Here is a 24,377-nt window from a genome sequence, read left to right as displayed (position 1 = left end):
GACAATAGTGAAAGAGGGCTATGTGGGAAACGTGGAAGTTTTCATTTACATCAGGAATTATCGAACACTCTTCGTAATATCATTCAACACTGCCTACATTGACTAGTTCACCTAAATATACCGATTGTTCACCCCGTAGAACGTGAGGGGGTCGGTTGACAACTCATATGAATGAAATTTTGCCTCTATCGTCTCCCGCGCTGTATGGAAAATATCTCACGAGGATACAGTATCTTTAGATTTATTTAGTATGTGTTTTTGCGAAACTAAATCGTTCAGCACGTCTCCAAAGTTTGGCAATATTGTTGGTGAATCTCTGGTGTTTGACGATTCCACAAGCGTGCGTTCGAAACAAGGCTCCACAAATCGTATACCGAAATCTTTTAATGTATCACTGGTAAAGCAAAACATTTCCGTGATTGGTGTAGAGCCCAAGCTTCGCTAGTCGTTATGCTCACTGCAGTAAAGAAAGAAAACATTCTATGACACATGACCGCAAACAATAGGAGTGCAGTCATGTTAATACCTTACAAAAGTAATCAAAAGTTTCCAGTACATCACTAAAGTCTGGCGCAGATATTAATTATGCAGCAACTTGGCACAGTGGTGAGGGAACCGGTTTTGTCTTATCCATCTGTAGACTAGAACATTGATGGGCAAACTACGGCCCACGGGCCAGATAACACCGGCTGAAGCATTCTATCAGGTCCGTAATATGAGTCCTGATCTACAGAATTTAACTTCACTTCTGGCAATGCGTGAAACCTACTTTAATCAATATTGACAGAAACTTGTAGAAATGCTGTACAAATTTGATTCACCAGATGAACTTTATAGTCTTTCAATCACAGAACTTAGTATTACAAGAAGCTTTTTTTAAGAAAATGTATAGATCACCTAATTTTTCTTTTTCTTTGAATATTGGCCCGCCAAAGTGTTTTTTTCTTTTGGTCCCTTCCTAAATGAGTTTCCTCGTCACTAGAATAACACACAAGCCCTGTGAAAAACAATTTCGAGGTTCACCGCAGGGATCGCTGCTACTACCTGCTTGCTTGTTAATATTATTAGCACTGTGGGTTACTTAATAGTTTGCATGCTTGCGATAGAAGAACACAAATTTATCGACTTAAAAATTGGCGATTTAAAAAAATAGGATCATTATATAACACTTAAGAAGCAGTTCTCATTAACAGAGAACCATTATGGCAGCCAAGTTTTGCTTCTCATCGTTCTCTCTAACTAAAGTCGATACAAAGAATGTATTGATTTTTTTCATATTTAAGTCTGATATAGGAGGTGTGTTCAAATGGAAAGGTGAAAGATGACACTGTGGGTATATTCGAAGTCTTAGTTCAAAAGTAATTACCAGACGAATGGGCACAACTATTAATGGCCACTGGATTATGACCCGAAGGATTCCCTGTTCCCAGAAATCCAGTGGGTGTGATAGCGGCCAGTCTTACACTCTTCCTTTCAGTTCTCGTCCGAGTTCAAGCGCTTGCCTTTGAGATGTCTTTTTAGGGGGCCAAACAGATGGAAGTCGCAGTGAGCTATGTCCAATCTGTAGGGTGGATGCTCAAGCTGCTCCCGCTTCAACCTATTCAGTACACTTCGTGTGACCTGCGAGACGTGTGGACAAGCTGAAAAATTCCACTTTCTTACTTAATTCTTGAGCGCACAGCCTCTCCCGTATCCAGCCACCGTCCGGCGATGAATATCGACCGATTAGACCATTTCGCCAGTCAGAAATGGGATAATACCTCGCTGCTCTTCAATCGTCTAATGTTTCATTGTGACGCTATTATTTCCTCCCACCCACTGCCTACTCAATTCGACTTGGGCAGAACACATAATTGGCTGATTCTCTCCTGCATCATGTGAAAAGCAGCCACGCAAGGGCACAACCAGGCCGGACACTGCATTCTCTTATTAGATGTAGCAGTACTTTATTTCAAAACGATATACATTGCTATTTCAACTTACGACGTTTGGTTTCTACGACGTTGCGGGAATTTTCATTTTCAAAGGTCCTTGTATATTAACATCGGGGACTTAACAATGAGACCGCGAATGCACTTTTCGTGTACGTGGTCCCGCACACATTATCAATAAATCCACAATATTACCGCCATTTTAATTATGATTATGATTATGCTTATGCATTGTGCGTTCAAATCAATTATGTTAAATTCAAACGATATAAAATCCCAACTCGAGGTGTAGAAATTCCCATTTTGCCCTTGTATTTCCTATATTCTGCTAGTTATAAATTTATGAAACTTGCAAAGTAAGAAAAACAGAAGCTCTGAATGTTATTTTCTGCGAGATATGGTTAATTATCCGCAAATATAGATTTATACGTTTATCAAAGAACTTTTCAAGAATGATTTTCTTAAAAGAAGAAATTTAGTATGTTGACAGAAACAAATATACTTTATTTTCAAAACTTATTATTCCGGTCACTCCTTTGTGCCATCATCTTTTACTCGACGTAACTAAAAACAATAATATGAAAGTAACAAGAAAAGAAATAGAAAAACTCAAAAATTATTCATTTCGCGCTATATTTTCTCAATACCAGAGCACAATTAACGTCTGCTCTAGGCCGAGAGCAGTTTTGTTAAAGACATTTTCCTCTACCATGTGTTTTCTTCTAGCATAGAATTACAATTAACATGATTTCAGATTGAAGATTTACTAGGCTACTTTCTGTCCATAAAATAATTGTTGATGTCGATAAAGTGTAAAACTCCCACATAAACCTACGCTGCTAATTTCTACGAAAATCTCCTTTATCCCTTTTATAAAAGCAAATAATATAAAATCCTACAATATGGATCTATCCCACGAGTTGGTATCATTAGTTGTGGTAGTTGCCTCAAATACAAACCCGAGCAATCTGTTTTGGTTATTACATTAGTGTGCCTCTTGTCATATAGCCTAGGTGCTAAAAAGGGAGATTTAATTCCAACCTATCGATCAATGAGCATCGTAAGAAAATGGTAATATTCATACATTAGAAAACTAAAAATAATTTGCGAAGTGCTAATGAAATGTCATTATAAAAGCCATCTGTCCTGCCGTAAATCTTCGTGGTTATAATGTAAGGACATTTATCGTTATAAAACACCTAAATTATCTTCTTTTCTTAAAAAATAAAATCTCTTCTACGTGAAAACTTAGTCAACTTTCCATTTTTAATATGAAGTTTTCCTTTAAATAAGCATCCTCCCGGTTTCTCCGTAATTTACCAATTACACTTCTAGGTTCTGCCGTACGACGTTATCATCACTATAATTATCGGTTATACCTAGATATCTCCCAGTTCTTTGGCAATCCTTCTTTTTTCCATTTATGTATACGTCCAATTCATTACTTTTCTTTGTCAGTTTCCGATTCGCCTGTAAAACCATCTCCATTTTTCTACTTTTCGCTTTCGAACCACGGATAGAAAATACGGCGATCTTAAAAAAATAGGAACTCAACAGATTTACATCTTTCGTGAAACCTACATATCGAAAATGTGATTTTTCGATATGCAACTGTCCGTCCGTTTGTTAAGGTTTCTTCAAATTAGAGTAGTTTACTGAAGAGTAAACATCGAAAAACACGATCTTCTCAAAAATGCTTCGAACATTTTTTTTAATGTTTCATAAATCAATATTTAATTAAGAACCCTATATTGTGGTATAAAACATTTCCTTGGGAATAATTTGCCAGGGATAGTTTATTCTTGGGTTTGAGCATTTTATCGATACTTTCCTCAAAAACGTCTCAGGCTGTTTTTTTCGTATTTCACAGATAAGTATTTCATGAATAGCCTGGCAATATGTCATAATTCATTTGACGTCAATAAATATACGAGGGACAGTTTGTGATTTGGGGGTGATTGGTTAATCGACGATTTTCAAAGAAAGTCTCACGATTTTGTTGATAATTCATAATTATTTCTTTAACAACCCTATATTGTGGTAAAAATCATTACTCTGCTAGAAACCTATTAGGGGTAGTATATTCTTGTATTTTTTTATTATTTTTGGTTTTGTAAAACAACTGAATTGGGGAGGAAGTGTGAAGATTATTCAATTAAGTTTTCCAAGACAAATTATTTAATTCCTATTTCCCAAATGCAAGTTTCAATATTAGTTGTGTCCTAACAGTTTAGGAAATTGGAGCCACAAGATCTAGTGCGGTGGCCCGTACCTTTTATAAAAATCAAGGATATATCTTCTTCCTACTCCTTGTTTATCAAAGCAGAATTCTGTCCTTATTAGTTAAACAAGAAGATAATTTTATCATTTTAATTTCCGTTTCTGTTGTTCTCTTAAGGTTTATATTTTAGAATTACCCATTAAATCAAGCATCATATTAAGCAATCATGTTGTAATTTTCAGCCGTGGTCGTGAGATTTATAATCAATAAAATCCTACTGTTTTTTTTTCATTGTATTTAAATCAGTGACATAGCCGAGATATATATTTTGGGATTTGGAATTTATACTGAACATAAAAAGAGTTATCGAACATCCATTACAGTGTGAGTTACAATCCTCGGCTTACTAATGTATTTCCAAAGTGCAGACCTGTTTCGTGGTGACATCGTCGGGAATCTATCTTGGAGCAGCTTTGACAATGAGTATTATATGCGATATATACGGTATACTCGTATATCCTTAAGATGAAACAGAAAAACACTATCAACGTTTAACACTGGACATCTTACAGTGTGGAGCGGAATCGGCTGGTGCGATTGGAATAAATTCTATATTTCAGACTGAAAACCTGCTATTTCCAACAACTTTCCTTTTTCTGTTGTATATTTATCATTAGAAAGTTCCGGTTTTTGATGAACCCAGTATACTAGACGAGTGTTCTGCAACCGGCGTACCGCGGCGCCAGAGTGCCATAGCAAGGTTAAATATGTGATGCAAAGTTTCCACATCGTAAGAAATTATTTTTGAGTTATCATTATTATTATTAGAGTCTATTGTTATTCCAGTTTCTATGCTTCGTACGCATGTACAGTATTTCGTCCTCTATCGTATTTTATTCTCTATATATTAATTTCGTCCATTGTTGGAACAAAAATGGAAGACGTTTATGACTGCTACACTATGACCACACTAGAAGGGCCCAGGGGAAAGGAGCCTTCCGATCACGTCGTTCGCCTTCCGTCCTCGTGACAAGCCCCCCGCAGGCATGCTGTATTATCATACAGCAGTTTTTCAGGATACGAAAATATAACTGCGTTTCCAAAAAATGTATCTGCCTATTCAGACAAACACACCCTATGCCAAGAAAATAAATCTGATATCGTCACTGCTACTACGGTGCGTGTATTGCAAAAAGTACAGAAAGCTAATTATAATATATCTAAACTTACCGTTAAGACCAATAGAACACACACAACCTCTGAAAACGAATATTGTGTGCGAAACCCGTGTTCGACTTCTGGTGGGAGTTCATGTGGTTAGGATAACGCTTTAAGTTGAATTTCATGTTTCCTATATTATCGGTACTGTATAGGATGCTAAGCACTGAACCAACCAAGAATTCTTACGTGAATGTGATGCAGATTTGCAAAGACAGCAAGCTGAAGACAAACCTACCAAAGGTGGAGTAAGGTTGGGTGTTCGGTATCAAATAGTTTCAAGTGAGCTAAGGGAACGATGTTTTTGTTTATAGAGAAAATAGAAACTGCAAAGTGAAACAGGTATGATATGCACAAGAAGAAAGAAGGGATATAGTAATAATAAAAATTACCATTTAATCACCAGACTCGGCTCGGGAGGGAAGTCATGTCCGTAAAACTTGAAAGTTTTGTCGCATCACACTGGGAGAAGAATCGATACTTACTGTTGTTTTTTTTTCTCAACACTCAGAACACGAGAAAATTTTACGGCGGATTGTTTGAGGTAATACCACTTTTTTTACTGTTGTATTCTACGTTACGAGTCGCCTTTGGTAGACACCATTAAGATATTTTGCTCATATTTTGATAGTTGAAGAATACTAATACACATACTACACTAGATAAGAAATGTACTGAAATTCACAGTTTTTCTTTATTTTTTCGATTATGCAGCTTCGGGTTATAAAAATAAATACACCTAGGTGCTGTCGTCTCACCAAACGTCATGTGTATTTTTTATAGCACTTCAATTTAAAGAAAATTCAAATTTGCTTTTTCAACGAAATAAATACACAAATTTATAAATTTCTACGATTGCCGATAATTACCTGGGATTGAAGAGCATAAATAGAAAATATCGAAATCTTGCGAAACGTACATATTAAAGCCTTAAAAGCGTCGAGGAATCGTAATATCGTGATACTGAAAAATACGGAAATATTGAAAAATATTGAAAATCGATCTTAAAAGTTTTCGATACCTAAAAATATCTATCAATCGATATATCGAAATATTGCTCAGCTGTACGTTGTAGCTGTCACAGAGGCTTTTCTTTTAAAAACTGTTCCTAATCTAGGATGAGGTTTCCCGTAAATTTTGTAGGATTACCGTCACCTAAATATTGTTACTCGCTACACACTCAGCACGCTTACCACTTTCACCACGCTAACACCATATATATCAGTTTTAATAATTTGGTCTCTTTGAATATCAGAATTAAATTATTTTAGTTTATGACTGCTTGGTCGACAGAGGTGCAATACTATTCTACTGAGACTCACGCAATATATAGTTAGCCCTATCCCCCCGACCAAGAAACAAGGGCTGCGGCAGCTGCATGTCCTTTGCCAACCCATACATCTTACGTGTTTCCTACTCCATATGTTTGAATTAATTTAATAAATCTGTATACGACATATTAGTAAAGTACGGTTGTGAGATTTTATTTTTAAAAATTTAAAATAAATATTTACTTTATTATTATTTTTAATCTAAACAGTTCTGTTTGAAAAACGATAGAAATAAAGTAGTGTGATTTGCAAATGTGCTTGTAAGTCTTCAATCTTAGACTATTCTAGTGTACCTCTAAGGAACTACGAGTTCTAGTATCGTTTCTGGAACTGCGAGTTGTAAATCTATGCATATAAGTTTCTATGCATATATGTGATCAATGCCTTTCCTGATTTTAACCTACCTTCTGCTCTTTAACTATTGCATGTGACAGGCTGGCTAATGGGGGTCGACGCGACTGCGCAAACGAAAATATCAAGGTTGTATCGGTACCAACAAGCATTGTCAAAAATTTATTTGTTTGTTTATCCCCCACACGTCTCACCTCCTCTCTCCACTCCCCTTACGTTTCTCCATCCTGTAAGCAGGGCAGTGCCAATAGATGCGGTATGCGTCATATTTACACATCATTTCTTAGTTAGAGTGTGAGACCATCAGGAGGCAACTAATTCGGCAGAGCATACACACGGCTTACACAAATTCTTACATTTTTCTATAATTGAGGAGCTTAGTGGAAAAGGGGCGTATCCCACAAAATTTGGAAAATCGAGATATCTACAAATTTGGATAAAGGGAACTATCGGGTATATTGAGAAGAAGTGTTATGACTCGGCTCCGTATACTGTGGATCCCATAAGCGTAGGACGAAAATTAAGAAAATTTTGTATAAAAAATGTTAGTGGAAAAATGACGTATCCCGCTTCCATCTATAATATTGTGAGTTTGTGGTGATATAACAGTATCTGTCATTGGTTATCAGTCTAGAAATCGACCAAGCGTGACCGCTGATACACATTGCTGTTGAAAGTAATAATGGCCGCTAAGCAGGACATTGAAAGTAATTCCAGTCTGGGAAATTCGCCTGTTAAACCACGAAACGAAGACAAATGGAAGGATAATGAATGTAAGATTAATAGCAACACAGGGAAGATTTACATTGGCCCATAGGTAAGGAAGTACCAGATAAAATACAAAGTGGTGTTAGGTATTGTAAAACTGAGTGGTGTAGAGAGGCTATTTGAAGGATATCGATTCTGAAACCAAAGATATTTTTTAATTTCGTTTTACAACATGCGAGATTTCAACACGCAAAATGCCTATCAATTTGGGCTAATGAGGAGGCCAGAATGTGAACATGTGTACATTAAAGACAGGAAAAATGTGAATGTCTTCGGATGCGCCAATACTTTTTATTATGTTCTTCGTCTGTCATCTGGAATGAAAGTTAATGTATGCCAAGCAAGCATTCTGCAATACCCATGGTATAACTGAACGTAGATTGCGTACCGCCCGTGGTGATTAGAGAGCACATACGAAAGATATATCTGAGAAACCGTTGCATTTTTCCAAAGAGGACCGTCCAGGTGAACATCAACACCACCGCCATGCTATTTCGGAAGAAAAACTAGATATTGTCAGGAATCACTTTAAGTCGTTTCAAGATACTGTTCTCACTACAGCAGAGCTGCAAACCCTGAACGCTCATATATACATGCTGTAGTTTCGGTGCATTCTTTACAACAAATGTACGATTTATATGTAGAACAATGTGAACAAAGGGAAGTCGGTCCAGTGAAATTACATACATATCGACATGTGTTCAATAATGAATTTAACATCACATTTAAAATGTCAAGCACCGACAATTGTAAACATTGTGATTCGATGCTGCACATAGAACCTAGACCACCTGAATATCATATACATATTCATAAAGCCGAAGCAGCCTACCAATCTTTGAGAAATGCAAAATAAGAATGCAAATACATTAACAGCAGCACCATAGTTGCTGTTATGGATCTGAACCAAGCACTTCCAACACCGATGATAAGCACGCGAACTGTTTTCTATTTGCAGCAGTTGTGAACATATTGTTTCGGGTTCCATTTCTGTCATGATGATTCTGCTGTTATGTGTGTCTGGTCAGAATCTGTTGCTTCTCGTGATAGTGATGAAATTGCAAGCTGTATTCTTCGAGTGATGATGCACCTACCATAGATATTCGCAACAGACGTATTAATGTACAGTGATTCGTGCGTTGGACAAAATAAATATTCGCTCATTATAGGACTCTGACTGTATTTGTTAAATGTCACCGACCTCCAGACAATAGAACATAGTTTTGGTTTTGGTCATATATTCCTCCCCTGCGATGCTGATTTCGGTATCATTGAGAGAGCGAAGAGGAAAACAATCTGTGTACACCCCCGCACAAGTCACTCTGATAAAGACAGCGCTTAAAAAGAAGCCATTTCAAGTCATCGAAATGACAACAGGAGTCATGAAGGTTGTATCAGCGTTGGGGTATGTTCTAATATTTAGCAAAAAAACAGAAGATGGGGAAGTCTTCAATATGAGAGGAGCGACTGGCAAGAAATTTATGAAAGGCAGCCAACTAGTCCAGGTGAAATATACATACTCCACATGTGAGCCTTTGAGTACTATACGTTTGCAGCGAGGAAGAGACAACCGCGCTCTCTGCAAGACATGGTTTTCCTGAAGGAAGACCTATTCAGAAGCCTAAGTATGACAATCTAATGAGCATGTTAAACTACATTCCACCAATCCACCACGAATGTTACAGATCTCTAAAATGCAATAATGGCGACAGGAACTACGTACGGGTAGAGGATATTGACAGTAGCGATCTCGAGTGTTAGCGTGAAGTGTCTCTTCAGGGACGTGAGTACTGTGCCCTGGGTAATTGGCCTGGGTTTATTGTACAGTATAATGTATAAGATACTCGTCTGCAGTGTTGTGTTTATAGTGTGTACGTTTCTAGCATATTAGGGTGCTGCCGTACAAAGGAAATATTTTTGTTCTCTAAAACATGTTATTTGCATGGCTACACGAACATTTGTGGATTTCTTTCTCACTGAGTAGAGTACGTAAACGTTATTTGCAGAGACGAACATGGTCTACTCTGTCGTGTTATTCTGTACGTTACATACGTATTCACGTATTGGAACTTTCATTTTGATCCGTTGATATAGAAAGCTCGTATTGGTTTGGCAACCATGATCATGTGCATATCTTATGTTTATTTCTTCTTAAAGATGCATGATGATTTTTTCTGAAACATATCAGACCTTCCTCTAATATATGTGGTTGTAATTATGTACCTTTCTTTTATAGTGAAACTTTTGTCAATTGCAAAGCAAAACTTTCTGTTTCTCGAAAACATTAAAATGTGGGATACGCCCCTTTTCCACTAAGCCCCTCAATTATTGGGACCTTCCAGAATTTCGGCGAGTAGGCTGAGGGGGCCGGCACGAAGCCCCTGTAGGCTTAAAAATTGTTGGCACCGGAAAACGCCCCATCAATTTTTTCAGTCCCAACTGGAAAGTGTTAAACCGTATGCAGGTACCAACAAAGATATGATTGCGGGAACACACACACACAGACACATAAACACGCACATTTACAAACAATCACATTGTTCACGGAGCACTTGGTAGTGCATGCCCAATAAAATTGCAGTTCCAATTTAGTGGAAATAACAACCATGCACAGAAACATTACAATTCCGATTCCGACTACTGTTCCAGTTCCGGTTTCGATAACACACAGGAGCAGCACGAGTATGATATTGACGGCGGTGTTTTTGCTTTTTTATGACTACTGTGTATAGTGAAGTTATTAAATTACAGTTTATGTCGGGTACTCCCTTTTGTAACAATTTTAACCACTTTGGATGAAACTCGGTATATATGAGTTTTCCAACATGCTGATTACAAATATTATAATCGTTTTAATTCAGCCATGTAGTTTATGTGAGATACGTCCTTTTTTGAGAATTTCAGCCGATTTGTATGAAACTTGGCATACAGAGATTTTCGAACATTCTGATTCCGACTGTCATTTATTTTTCTAGTTCTTATACTTTATGTGAGATACGCTATTTCTATGAAAATTTTAATTGATTTCCATAAAGCTCGGCATAGAGGGGTCTTTGAACATGCTGGTTTCGACTATCATTGTTATTTTTACCTAGGTCTCATAGTTTATGTGGGATACGCACTTTTGAAGACAATTTTAAGCCATTGTAATGAAACTGATCATATAAAGGCTTTCGTGCATGTTGATTACGAATATCATATTTATTTTTACGTAGGTCTTATAGCTTATGTTGGGTGCGTTTGTTTGAAGACAATTTTAACCGATTTCGATAATACTCGGCTTGTAGTGGTTTTCGTGCATGCTGAGTACGAATAACGTATATATATTACCTAGGTATTATAGTTTATATGGGATTCGCCCTTTAAATGACAATTTAAACGATTGGAATGAAAGTCGGTATATAGAGTTTTTCGGACATGCAAATTAAGATTACCATATTCTTTTACCTAGGTCTTACGGTTTATGTGGGATATATCCTTTTTATGACCACTTTAGACGATATGGATGGAACTCGGTATGTAGGTGTTTTCGGACATGTGAAATACGAATATAGTCTTTACTTTTATGTAGGACTTAGGGTAAAACTGCGGTTGGTCAGGGGTTCGCTCTCACTTTGATTGTATTTTTCAGCTTATCCGGCATATTGGTGGGACGTAAAATTTAAAGATTGCATTTCGGCTCTCTCAAACACACACACTGACGCATGGTATACGGAGCATTTGGTGACGAATGCCCACTTTCAGTTTAGTAGAAATTACACGAGAGCGCAGAATAATTGTAGTTCCAACTCCCAATTACGATTGCAGTTGAACACAGTAGCATCAGCCACTTGACAGCATGCAGAAACCTATGGTACATTTCGCAACTCTAGAGAGGTTTAAAATGAACATATATTCCTACTGCAAATCTATGAAAGCTGTGACAGCATGCAGAAATGCAGAACCAGCGCATAAATAACATAAGAAGTCCATTCGTTTTACTCGTTCTCTTCTACGACTAAATAACGAAGCGGAGATTAACACACACACACACACACACACAATTTGTATGTCAGTGATGCCAAAAAAACATAGCTTTATCCTCAATCTGTTACACTCATTTACACTAGATTCGAAATTTAAAAAAATCAAAACCTTCTTCTACAATAATGGCAAATTGCACATTAATTGTAAAGCATATTTATCTCCTTCCCGTATGTCCCTGTTAATGATATTTACCGTAAATTATGTGATTTTTGGAAGGGTGGCTGTAGCCCAATATCAGTCACTGGCACATGCAAGAAGCATTAGAATATTAATTCTGTGACATTTGTGAATAATCTGACACACATTGGATTTTCCAAAATAAAATTTGAAATTTTTATAAAGATCCAATCACTTATGCTTCAACCCCTGTGCTCCCTAAGCCAGTACATTAACAAAATAATATTGCAGATATGAAGGACACATAATCTTTTGCTTCATCGACGCCAAATTTCACATAAATTGACAAAAAATACCTTCTTCTCGTATGTCCCTACTAAGGATATTTATTGTGATTTTCGTCTTTTTGAAAGGGGGCTGTAGCCCCATTATCAGTCACTTTTACATGTAAGGAGCATTGGGGCGTTAGTTCTGTGACATTCGTGATTAATGTGACGTATACTGTCATTCTGAAAACTTTTTTTGCGAATTTGGTAACACATTACTGACCACCTTTTACGCTCCTTGCCCCCCAACAGTAGGGCCTTCCCAAAATAATGTTTGAGACGCCTTTACTAGCTTTGTGAATGAGTATTTTTAACAAACACAACTTATTTGACGCGAAATTTTCACGAATAACTATTTGAGAAAACTGCTCCCAAAATAAGTTTAGTACGCTGAAAATAATAAAAGCATGTCCAGACAATGCTTAAGATCTAACGTCCAAAGGACTTGTCCACCTATCATCTTGTCCACTTTAGATCGTAAGCATTTTTTCGAATTTGTTTTATTATTTTCAGCGTGTGAAACATAAAAGTAGTGCTACTAGGATCATTTTAAATTGTTGAGGATTTGTCCAATTATGTGGGAGTTTTGTCCATTTTTTTAGGAGTTTTATCCATTTATGTGGTGATTGTGACCGTTATTATGTGTGGGAGTTTTGTCCATTTGTGTGGAATTTATGACTGTTGAGGGTTATGACATCTTACCTGTGAGGGAGTTTTGGCTGTGGAAGTTATGATTGTTAATGGATTTGGGAGATTTGTCCATTTGTGTGCGGATTATGACCGTTTGTATTTGCGTTTTGACATTTTCTGAGTGTGTTTTTTTTTTTTTTGTCGGAGTCGAGATCTGTTCGCCCACAAGTATCGACGGTATGCCTAGATATGGGCAGCAGGAATATTATCGGGATTTTCCTCTGGCATATAAATTCCCGGGAAGGAATTTATTTCGACTTCTTTACTCTATCTTAAAAATTATAAGATACATATGACTAATTGCTTTATTTTCATTTATTATGATTTACTTGTAGGTTTTAAATAAATAATTTGGAGGTTAAAAATTAAATTCGTTGCCTGTACCTTACATAACTAATAATATGATCTTCTAAGTTGTATTTCCATTTGTACTAAAAAGTAGGAAAGTACTAACTTACGAATGTTGAAAAGGAACTACTTTTTAAAGTAATGTAGAAATTATGTAGAAATAGAGATGAAGTAGGTACTATTAATACACCCGAACCACAGTTTGAAATAGATGTTGGTGTGTATCTTGTTTCTGACTCGAATTTCTGAAAAAAACTCAGATTTCTCTTACATGTGAATTACACCATAAAATTTTTAGAAATAAGTAGGAATGAAGGTTTTGTGTGCCAGTATGTGTGCAAAATTATAAAGATATATTATTTTCTTGGAAGATATATTGTGAATATAAATATGTATTTGCAAATGTTGATTAATTGTGAGACATGTGTCTTCTGGGAGTTACCCAACCTAATTTATTTATGAAATTTAGAAATTTAACATTTTATAATATCAGTAGTAGAGTCTAGTTTAGAAAATTCACTTACATATAAATTTATACTGTTTTTTGGTTATGTATAAGTACTAAGTATAATATTTTTGACACATACTTACTTCAATAGAACATATTTTAAGTAAATATACATTTATGCGTACTCTCTGAATATAATAAAGTATTAATAAAATAACACAATACCGTTCAGAATATACATTTTTAAGACTTGTTTGGGGACAGCAGTAATACTGTCATATGAAAACGAATTTAACTTTGTAATCATAATATAGTAATAGAATGCAATTTTCTTTTTGATAGTACACTCATGTCCAAAATGATTGGTGCATATCTATAACTGTCTTCTTGTAAGAATATAATTCGATAAAGATTTTGCAGGGTATTTTTAATACTGATAGTATGTGTATAATCAGCAAATTAATATTTGTGGTAAATTTCACAGGAAAAGAAATATCAATACGAAAATTAGAATGAAAAAAATGAAATGAAATCTTTGAGTTTTACGTCCCACGGTTATGCCGGTTAGAAAATTAGAATGAGTAAAACAATATGTTGCTAATGGACAAGAAAGTTTTATTTTCATTTTACTGTTCTTATGTACTGCTCTTTTTACATAAAATTTTCCACGTACATGTTTTCGACGATTATACACATACTAACATTATAAGAAATACCGGGGGAATTCGTTATCAAATTATATTTCTAGAACAACATATATATAGACATGCGACAATGATCTTGGACGTGAGTGTACATAAACTCCAGGAAAATTCCCATTTTGGGGAATCTTCCGTGAATTTTCCCAAAAAGTATCTTCCTGGGAATTTACCCATAATAACGTATGCTAAATTGGGCCCTTGTACGGCCTCTTTCTGATATGCTGACAAAGGAATAAGGCTCGTTTCTCATCCCCTAAACACATTTTCACACACTTAACACAACAGAAATGATAGTCAGAGAATATGAAAACATATACCAACCTATTATATTAGCATAACAAAAATTATATAAGAATCTAATAAACTATTATGAGCACCTTTCATACGTTTACAAACAAAAATTGAGCATAAGAACAGTAAAAGGAATTAAGCGCATTTTCCTACCCCATATTATGAAATGGTACAAGAATATTTTCACCAATGTTTCGCAAAAGCACGAGCATAATTTCAACCCCATGTTGCCAACATAAACTTAGGCACGAGCACGAGCACGTTTTCAACCACTATTTAAAGGCAAGGAATTTATAAAGGCTAAGAAAACTGTCTTAAACAACCATATTAATAATAATAGAATTTACTACAATGTTTCGTCAAATTTTAAATTTCGATTTGAAAATTTGGAATACAAAATTGGTCCGCAAAAGTTGTAATGACTCTTCCTCGCTGATACGGATAGTACATTTTTCCTGGTTGCTACAGACATATCCGACAATTGTAGAGAATTCTGTGTTAGTTAAAATACAAAATTGAAGATTTAGCAGCGCAAGAAAATAGGCAATTCAAATTTTAGATGATCATCCTTCATTTCTTACATTGGTACAAATTTTCTTCGGAGTAGAAAAAAGTACAGAATTATGAGCTAATTATATTTCAAATTTGAATCTGTCGAATACAGGTAATTGAATGTTTAAAATGAATTTATTTTTTTCTACAAATTGACAATTTTTGAACATTTTGAAATGATCCCTCTTGGTTTATTTGAGAGATATATTATTTTGTCTGGCGGGACAAAAATGTACGAACTAGCACAAAGTTCCAAGATGCTGCACCGAAACTAAATGTGTCAATATCAAAGAAACTTGGAACTAGTAGAATTAGTGGTAATCTTAATGGTTGTAATTGTGTAAGGTACATAAATATTTAAAAAATCTAGTTTGTAAGTAAAAGGAAGAAAATTAAGAACGAAATAAAGGATGAAATTTTTGAATTTAATGGTTGAGCTACTTGCTTCAACATAGATTTACTTCACGAACATAGGATAAAAAGAGTTTTGAAAGAGAATGATAAAAAAGAGAAATATAAAGTGACATAGAAACTTTAAAGAAAAAAATCCTAGTATGTTAAGTGGGTTTGACAAATTTATCATGCCCATAAGAGTTGACTTGAGATCTTAGCTTTTTTCATATCAAATCTTTGCGGTCCTTACAATGAAACAGCTAATACAATTTTAACATGTTGTAACAAGTAAATATTTAACCTTCTACCTCGAGGTTCACAACTTTTGGTGTATATAGTAGTCAATGTAACATTGCTAAGTTAGAAAATATAATTTAATATATCGTAACAATTTCGAGATATACAAGGTTAGACATTTGATCTTTCACAATTTTACCCGTATATAACAGTCAATGACAATTGCTTTGTTTGGATACAGAATTTTAATATGTTATACTGTTTATGCGCTACACATAATTAAATATTTTACCCTTGACATCGAGGTCACAACTTTTATGTTATATAGTAGTCGGTGATACATTGACTAATGTGAAAACCGATTTTAAAGTGTTGTACCGTATAGGAAATTGTCACAGTCAAATACTTCACTTTAGAACTCTACACCAAATATATGAACTGAATTTTAATATGTTTCGTCCTTCACATCTGGTTTAATATTTGATCTTTGAGACCAAGGTTCAATTTAGTTCAGAATTGTAAAATATTGCGCAAGTTATGCACGGTTAAATATTCGTCCTTTGACTTCCGACCTAGATATTTCAAGTAAAAAAGGGGCTCTATAGAATGTAATATAGTCTAATTTAAATAAATATATATTTAACGGGTTTGAGAAAAGAGGCCGTAGTCTTACATAAAGGCTGCGTGCTCTCTGTTATGTTAACTAAAGATTGTAGTGCATTATGATAAAATGAACGATAACTATTTATGAATACTATGTTTCTATATAAATTAATCGTAATACAAAAGCTGCGAATCTGGTAAGAATTCCGGTACGATCCTCGGTTAATAGTATAATCCTTTCTATTCCACGTTGTTTCAAGAGGGTTGTCATCTGATTTTGATGTTAGTACCTATATATTAATAGGCGTATTGTAGTGACTACGTCATACCAACTACGTATTGAAATTATTTGAAAATGTTGAATGAGGTATTTGAAAATGTTTTCTCGTTTTTCATAAGACAATAAAAAAGCTTATCAATTTATCGTTCTATGACAGTATCAGTCTTATTCTAAATGGTACAAAAATGTGCGGAATTTTCATTATAATTACGAATTTACAAGTATATGCTGCAGGTTATTTCTAATGGAAAAGCTAAATGGTTCCAGTTTGTACTCGAAACAGAGTTAATAGAAAAGCTAATAAATCGTCGTTAGTTACACAGGTTGATCCTTATTTGGTTGATTATTCTGGAGTTCAATGTCCTTTATAGCTTGTAAGTTACAAGAAACGAGTTGTATTACCATTACAAGTTTTGCTTAATTAGTATTTAACATTCATATATAATATACCGATGTTCAGTCTACACGCCCCATTTAAAATGTTATTATGAAAACCAACTTATGTCTTCGATTGATTCATTGAATATATAAACATGTACAAGTGATTTCTTGAAATATAATTATTTAAAGGAAATATCTATGCACTAAGGATAATATCATTAGAAACTGAAAAGAATAAACGATGTTTTAATCGAACTGACCATTAGATTAGAAGTCTGGTGGTTAACCTGAATGCTAATATGAGCATTCATTGAGAGTTACGTAAGTTGAAATATAACTGAGTTTCAAAGACAATAGCATTCAATTCCGTTTTATTTTTCTCTTTTCTCATTGCAGCATGGATAGATCATTTTATTTGTTCGTTGTACCTGCTTCCATTGTTCTTTCAGCTACGAAGATGTACATTCTTACCAGTATAGATACCTTAGTTTCGAATTACTGTATCACTATATATTTAAACAACACACATGACCTGTTTGTAATATGTGCTTATAGAACTCCTCACAGCGATCTGAATATTTTTATTTAAAACCTTGAATTAACTATTGACAATTTTGCTCAGTCTAATAAACATCCTGTTATAGTAGGTGGTCTAAATGTAAATTTCCTTGTAACTGATATCGATGATCAACTCAAACTATTCTTAAATACGTATAATTTAACACGAATGTTCAATGGACCTACAAGAATAACTTATCATAGTCGTAGGGTAATCAATCAATTACTTTATAACAAACATATATATAAACAGCACAGTTACAGTCATAAAGAGTGGTTTCTCGGACCATGAAGGTCAATTATTTAATTTAAAAATTTTCATTGTATAAAAAGCTAATCAAAACACACTCGAAAGTCAAATCAGCATACACAAGAATTCCCAATGAAACGAATATCTCCCATTTCAATTTTATACCTAGTCATGAAAGCTGGAAGGAAATATACGCCAAAATACCTTTAAAAGAAGCTTATAACATTTTCCATGAAGCATACACTCGTTACTTCAATGAGGCATTTCCTAGAGAACTTCGCCCAATTCCAATAACAAATAACAAATCTTGAATAGCTACAAAAGTAAAAATTTCTAGTAAGAACTTGTGATCTTCAAATTTATCATATAAGAGAGTAGGGTTACCAAGTAACATGACAGGGTACTATATAAGCTATACAAAGACCGCATATTACGGAGGATAATTAAACATGAAACATACTAAAGAACGAGTAATTGAAGAAAACATTGACATTGAACCAAGTGGCGATCTTACCAGTGATCCATGCATTATTGCAATTCTTTTGAACAATCACTTAATGAGTATTCAGAAAACTATAGGTTCAAATAGTCAGCCTCCTTCAGAGCAATTATTGTTTAACAAAAAATCAAAACAATTCCTTCTAACAAGCAAAAAATCAAAACAATCAAAAAATCAAGACTGTTAACATTTAAGGAACATGAGTTTGAAAAAAATATCCTTCTTTGCTGAGGGATAAACGAGAGCGCTTGGCAACCTTCCACCGCTGGAATGGAAGTTATATTTAACCTCAAGTTCTCTCACGAAATGGTGTTTCTTCACTTAGCCCTTCCGACACAATTATTTGAATTTATCACGTTAGTAAATATCTTTCAATACATCTTAGCACATATTTTACAGTATGACATACTTACATTTTAGGATTTCCAATCTTTGGTACTCTAAATATATTAGCGTTCTGTTACTAAATTTTGAGGAGGGAAACAATGGTGAGATGACTTCTGGAAAGGTTAAAGCGTAAAGAATGTATGGATAAAATCCTAAGACTAAAGTAAACGTAGGCAAAAGTTAAAAGACTAATAACTAAATTCAGTAAAGCATGTTAATCAATTTTTCCTGATATGAAACAGTTTCAGTGGAGGATAATTACTATACATAATTTCAACAAAAACTAATCCTAGTGATGACGTAATGGAACTTATAATTATTTATAATATTATATTCAATTTATAATATTCAAGTTTTCTACTAAAAGAAATATAAAAATTGCTTTACCAAAATTACGAAACGCTGCCAATAATATAAAAAGCTTCTTCCAATCTATGTGCCAACTAAGCAACTGATGTGTTTATGTAAGGCATTCAGTGTTGTTACAAAAGAAAAACGCAAACAAGCTCAGTTCACACACAAATATTTTGAAATTACGAAACAAAACTTCAATTCAATTCTATTGTTACATGTATTGTAATTTGCGTTTCTAAAATGTAAATTATATTTTGTGATTACTCTCCAAATGTTGTTTAATCAGAAAAAAAATATTTGGTAACCCTTCTCTGTAAACGAGAAGTCCATATAACACAAAATGTTATATTGAATATTAAGAAAACTTGAAATGCAGATCAAAGATTTAGAAAGCCAAAGTTGTCCTAGGCATGTTTCTTTTCTCCGACAAACAAGGATTTAAAACCAGTAGTCCAGGGTATAATTAGGTTTTGGTAGTTTTAAAAACTTGATAAACCTGTGTACTACGATAATCTAAATAGCTTACTAAATTTGTGTCCTAGTCAGATTTCCGCTGGAATCCTCCTAAAATAGCGTGATAAAGTTTTTAAGAAACTCGGCTCCCTCCCTTACATTCTAGCTCAAAATATATTATTATCCAAAAGAAAGAGCATAAAATTTGCTGTAAATAATGTTGTTGCGGAATAAACACACATATATAATTATATGCCACCGGAAATTCTCAGTACTGAATTCTTTGGTATTAAAGAGTATCCAAAACTATCATACACACACACACACATAAAGAAAACCGAAAATTAACGGAAACAATGACCACGTATGATTGTAAGCTGTATAGCAGGTTACCAGTTATAGTGGCAATTACAACAACCTATTTTACTTAACAGATAACAAATTTTATTATAATATGAACAAATTCAATAACAAATTGAAATGGTATTCGACTTCACTTAAATCTGATAAAAATACATCTCAACAGTAGGTAACAAGTAGTTTTCAGCTCTTTCTTCAAGGTTTCGTTTGACAAAGAACGAAAGGAGTATAAAATCCCAAGACCAAAGAACAATAAGGGTTGAAAATCTCATAAAATACTATATTTAAAGCAATTAATTTATTTGAGTGTTTTTGTGCTTCTTTTAGTAGTTAAAATTAATTGGTTACTTCAAACAGGTTAGCAAGCAGCAACCCCAGCACTTAAATAGCTGTTAAGTCAAAAGATATGACCTAATTCAAAATTAATTCTCATTACTTTTCTTTTCTTGTCAAGACAATATAATATGAAATAGGAAACATAAGTATAATAGTTTTCTAAAGAGACTTAAATCTACCATACAAACCACTCATTTTCTTTTCTTTGTTTCTCTCTTTTTGTCTCAAAAATTTAATTTAAAAAGAATACTAATTTAGTGGTTAGATTTTGCCAGAATCTCCACTAACCCATACTATGGAAAAATCTCAGTCCTTCTTTCCACTAAGTTAATACAATTTCATTTCACCTCCCCATATTATCAAGTCGCAGTAAATTTTAAAAAAAAAACTACACCCAATTCATTTATTTGGAACAATACGCCGCTCGCTACCTGCACACTCCAGAGGAGCATTCAGACACAACCAGCGCCACGCAGCGGAAAGTATGAGAACTTCCAGGGATAGATAACTCCAGGACAACTGGCAAAACATTTAGATCTATTTCTCTATTGTCATTTAAAATGGAGATTTTATTAACAATATTTTGTAACAAAAAATTTTATTATTCGACTAAACGCAATAAGGTCCTATACATTTTTTGAAGAATCAAAAGTTTAGATGAAACACCCCTAGCAATCCGACATTTCTTCTTCCGTAAATACAATAAGGTAATTTTTAGTATCTCTCTCATACATTTTCTCTTCCCATATTTCTTAATATACCACGCTATTTTCATTTCCTTATCACATTCATTTCTCCTTCTATAATCCTTTATTCATTATCAATTTATCTCATGTCCCGTTTCTTTAATATATTGCGTTCTTCAGTATTTGTAGTCTTAACTCAGTGATAGAGCGCTCACGTTTGGTGTTTGGGGTCCCTCGATTGAACCGAGCTTGCGCAAAGTGGACTTTGTTGTGGAGAAGAGCCGTGTGAGTAGGTTTTGCCGGAGTTTCCCGTTTCTTCAAACTATCCTTTCCACAACTCGATTCATTTCTCATCATTACCGTCTTCTTTAACATAGCCTGCGTATTTGTGCGACGTAAAATTGAAAAAAAAAACATCTAGTCCTTTGTTCTAATCTCTTTCCTCTTTCCACTACGTACTTCATCTAGCACTTGTTACAATTAACTAGGTACATTACTCCTTCCTCCTTTCATCTTGCCTTTCTTTCTTTCGTCTTTCCTTTTTCTGTCACTAAGTATATTATCTTCTTTCCTTCTTTTCTATAAGTTTTAATCTCTTCCTTTTTTCAACGTTTTTTCAGTAAATCCGTTTTATCGCATAAACTTTCATTTCCAAAACATTCTTTCTTTCATTCTTCACATCTTCCTCGTTTCTTCTTTTAAAGCTTATCTTAAGTATCTGTTTCTCTTTAGTAGCTGCCACGGTATTTCTATGTCTGTTGTTTCTTTCTTCGTTTTTTCTTGCTTCGTTGCTTTCTTCGTTCTTCGTTCTATAATTTTACCCCTCTTCATCATTTCTGTATAAAATTCTTCTCGGTCGTTATGTCTACGTCACTCCTCTTATGAAGTATATCCCAGCATTGGGTTATTTTCTGTACCACATTTTCTCGAATTTTCCTCCAATTTTGTCTAATATCTTGTCCATGAAGTTGATTTTCCTTTCTCCGTCCATTTTCATTTCTAGCCTAATCTCTTTTCACGTCCTTAATTGTTTTAGCAAATTTTCCCAAATGTATCTTAGTCAATTTCCATATTCTAAAACAATCATTTACATTTCTTCAAAATGTTATAAAATTTTTCCTCCTCCTTATACATTTTGTTCCTACCTGTTCATTACACTCTCTACTACCAGGCTCAGTCTCTAAGCTACGCTTAGCAGTTTTTCTATACTCACCAATCATGTATACTTATTATATCATATCAGAGTTAGGAACTTCAACACTTTCTACTTTTTTCTATTTTCTCATAATCTTATTTTCCATTTCTTTTTCTATTGCTTTAAAAACACACTCTCTTTAAGTGCTCGGCAACATTGCCTTTTCAACGATATTGACCAATATGGTTCTTTCTCTTCTGTTTCTCACCTATAGCTTAAACCTCTAGCTTAATTCCAAACATATCTTTATTTGGTGTGTTAATTTTACATCTCCAGTTACTATTACGCTATTTACACTTACTTCTTTGTGCTCAGTCCATCCTAGTTTCTTTTCATTTTCTTCAAACTTTCTCTCTGTTTCACACCAAATTTCCTTTACCAATTGTCCAGATATCTCATCACTTCTCTCACAAATGTAGATAACTTGTCTTTAATTTTCTCTCTTTTTCAGTCCCTTTCTCCCTGTCTTCCCCTCCTTTAGTTCTTCTTCTTATGGTGTCCCACGTGAACTGCTTTTCTGCTTTCTTAATAAGCGTTTTATGTCTTACTGATTGATCCGAAGACCTGTTGGCGTGTTGTTCTCCTCCACATACTTCCTTATAAACACTATGTGCTATCTCTTGGATATCTATTTCCTCCATCTGTCCTTCCACTTATCTATTCTCCTTCTCAGCATCGGAGGTACTTCAAATTCAGACTTGCATCAAAGGTTATCTGTGGGAGGATTAAACAACAACTACTGCAATTCCTTGCTCCACACCAACTTCGAGTAGGTATTCAACATGGAGCTCAAGCGGCAGCACATACAGCAGGTATCTATTACTCATACCATCACCAGAAGCCCAAACCGTTCTTTAAAATAGATTTTAGGGACGCATTCAATGAAATAGACAGGTATACAATGCTATTTATCGTCAGAGAAAATTTTCCTTCGATATATCCCTGTGTACTCCAAACCTATGCTGAAGCAAGCAAGCTAGAATTTATATTATGGCTAAGATATAATCTTATCAGAAAGAGGAGTTCAACAAGGTGATCCTTCAGGTCCAGCATTATTTGACAATACATTGCAGCCTATAGTCAATAATATCAAGACAGACTTAAATATCTGCTACCTCGATGATGGTGCAATAACTGGAGATCCGGCTATTGCATTAATACATTGAAAATGGTAAACACACAGGCAGCTACAATTGGTCTGAAACTAAATTTCTCGAAATGCGAAATCAGCTTTCTTGAAACTACAAATGAACAAAAGCGTACACTGTTTTCGTCATACAACCAAGTAGCTCAAGGTATTCAATTCATGTCGCCAACCAATGCTTTCTTCCTTGGAGCTGCTCCCTCAGCTGAAACAAGAAGAACTCTATTAACTGAGAAGATTAACCAGTTAGAAGTGCATTTCTCGCATATATCATCGATATCTGCTCATTCTGCCTTTTACTTACTAAGAACATCATTTTACATCCCAAGATTATTATATTTCCTGCGATGTTCACTTTCATGGAAAGAAGAGGATTTAATAGAAGGATATGACAACAGTATAAAATCTGGTCTGGAGTCTATCATAAATTGTGTCCTTCAGAATATCACATGGTTTCAGGCATCTCTCCCAGTTAATCTTGGTGGATTAGGTATTCGAAGAGCCTTAGATTTGGCTATTACCGCCTTCTTGGCGTCACTCTACGGCTCTCAATATATAATAAAATCACTTCTCCAACAGAACAACAATCTCCACTGGGATTCTGAAGTTCAAGATTGCTCGTCCACATGGTCGTTGTTGGTGGGCTCCGATTTATCTGACTTCAGTTTCAGGGCTAAACAATCCACATGGGAAGAACCTATCATACAATCAAATTTTTCAATTTTACTACAGTCTTCCGACAACCCAGAAGACAAGGCCAGACTGATCGCTGGATTGACCATTGAGGCATGTGCTTGGCTCAAAACATTGCCTTCACGTCCCCTAGTCTTTCACCTGAATGATGAATCTTTTAGAATAGGAATTGCGTTAAGACTGGGAGCAGATTTTCCGAACCCCATGTATGCTAATCGTGCAAAGATCCTGTTGACAAAAAAGGACTAC

At 34.7% G+C, this 24,377-nt stretch overlaps 1 long non-coding RNA gene across 1 annotated transcript in view; it reads right to left on the bottom strand.

Moving 5' to 3' along the window:
* Nucleotides 1-19,351, bottom strand: part of LOC145683321 (uncharacterized) — a 336,041-nt gene extending 316,690 nt beyond the window's left edge. The window contains exon 1 of the long non-coding RNA XR_014131038.1: nt 19,295-19,351. This is a non-coding gene — a long non-coding RNA (uncharacterized LOC145683321). The remainder of the gene's footprint in view (nt 1-19,294) is intronic.
* Nucleotides 19,352-24,377: the final 5,026 nt, after the last annotated feature.

The sequence above is a fragment of the Thermobia domestica genome, chromosome 4 (assembly GCF_964235325.1).
Source record: "Thermobia domestica chromosome 4, izTheDome1.hap1.1, whole genome shotgun sequence".
NCBI classification, from domain to species: Eukaryota; Metazoa; Arthropoda; class Insecta; order Zygentoma; family Lepismatidae; genus Thermobia; species Thermobia domestica.
Note: the sequence above shows the minus strand (reverse complement) of the source record. Positions and strands in the feature narration are given on the sequence as shown.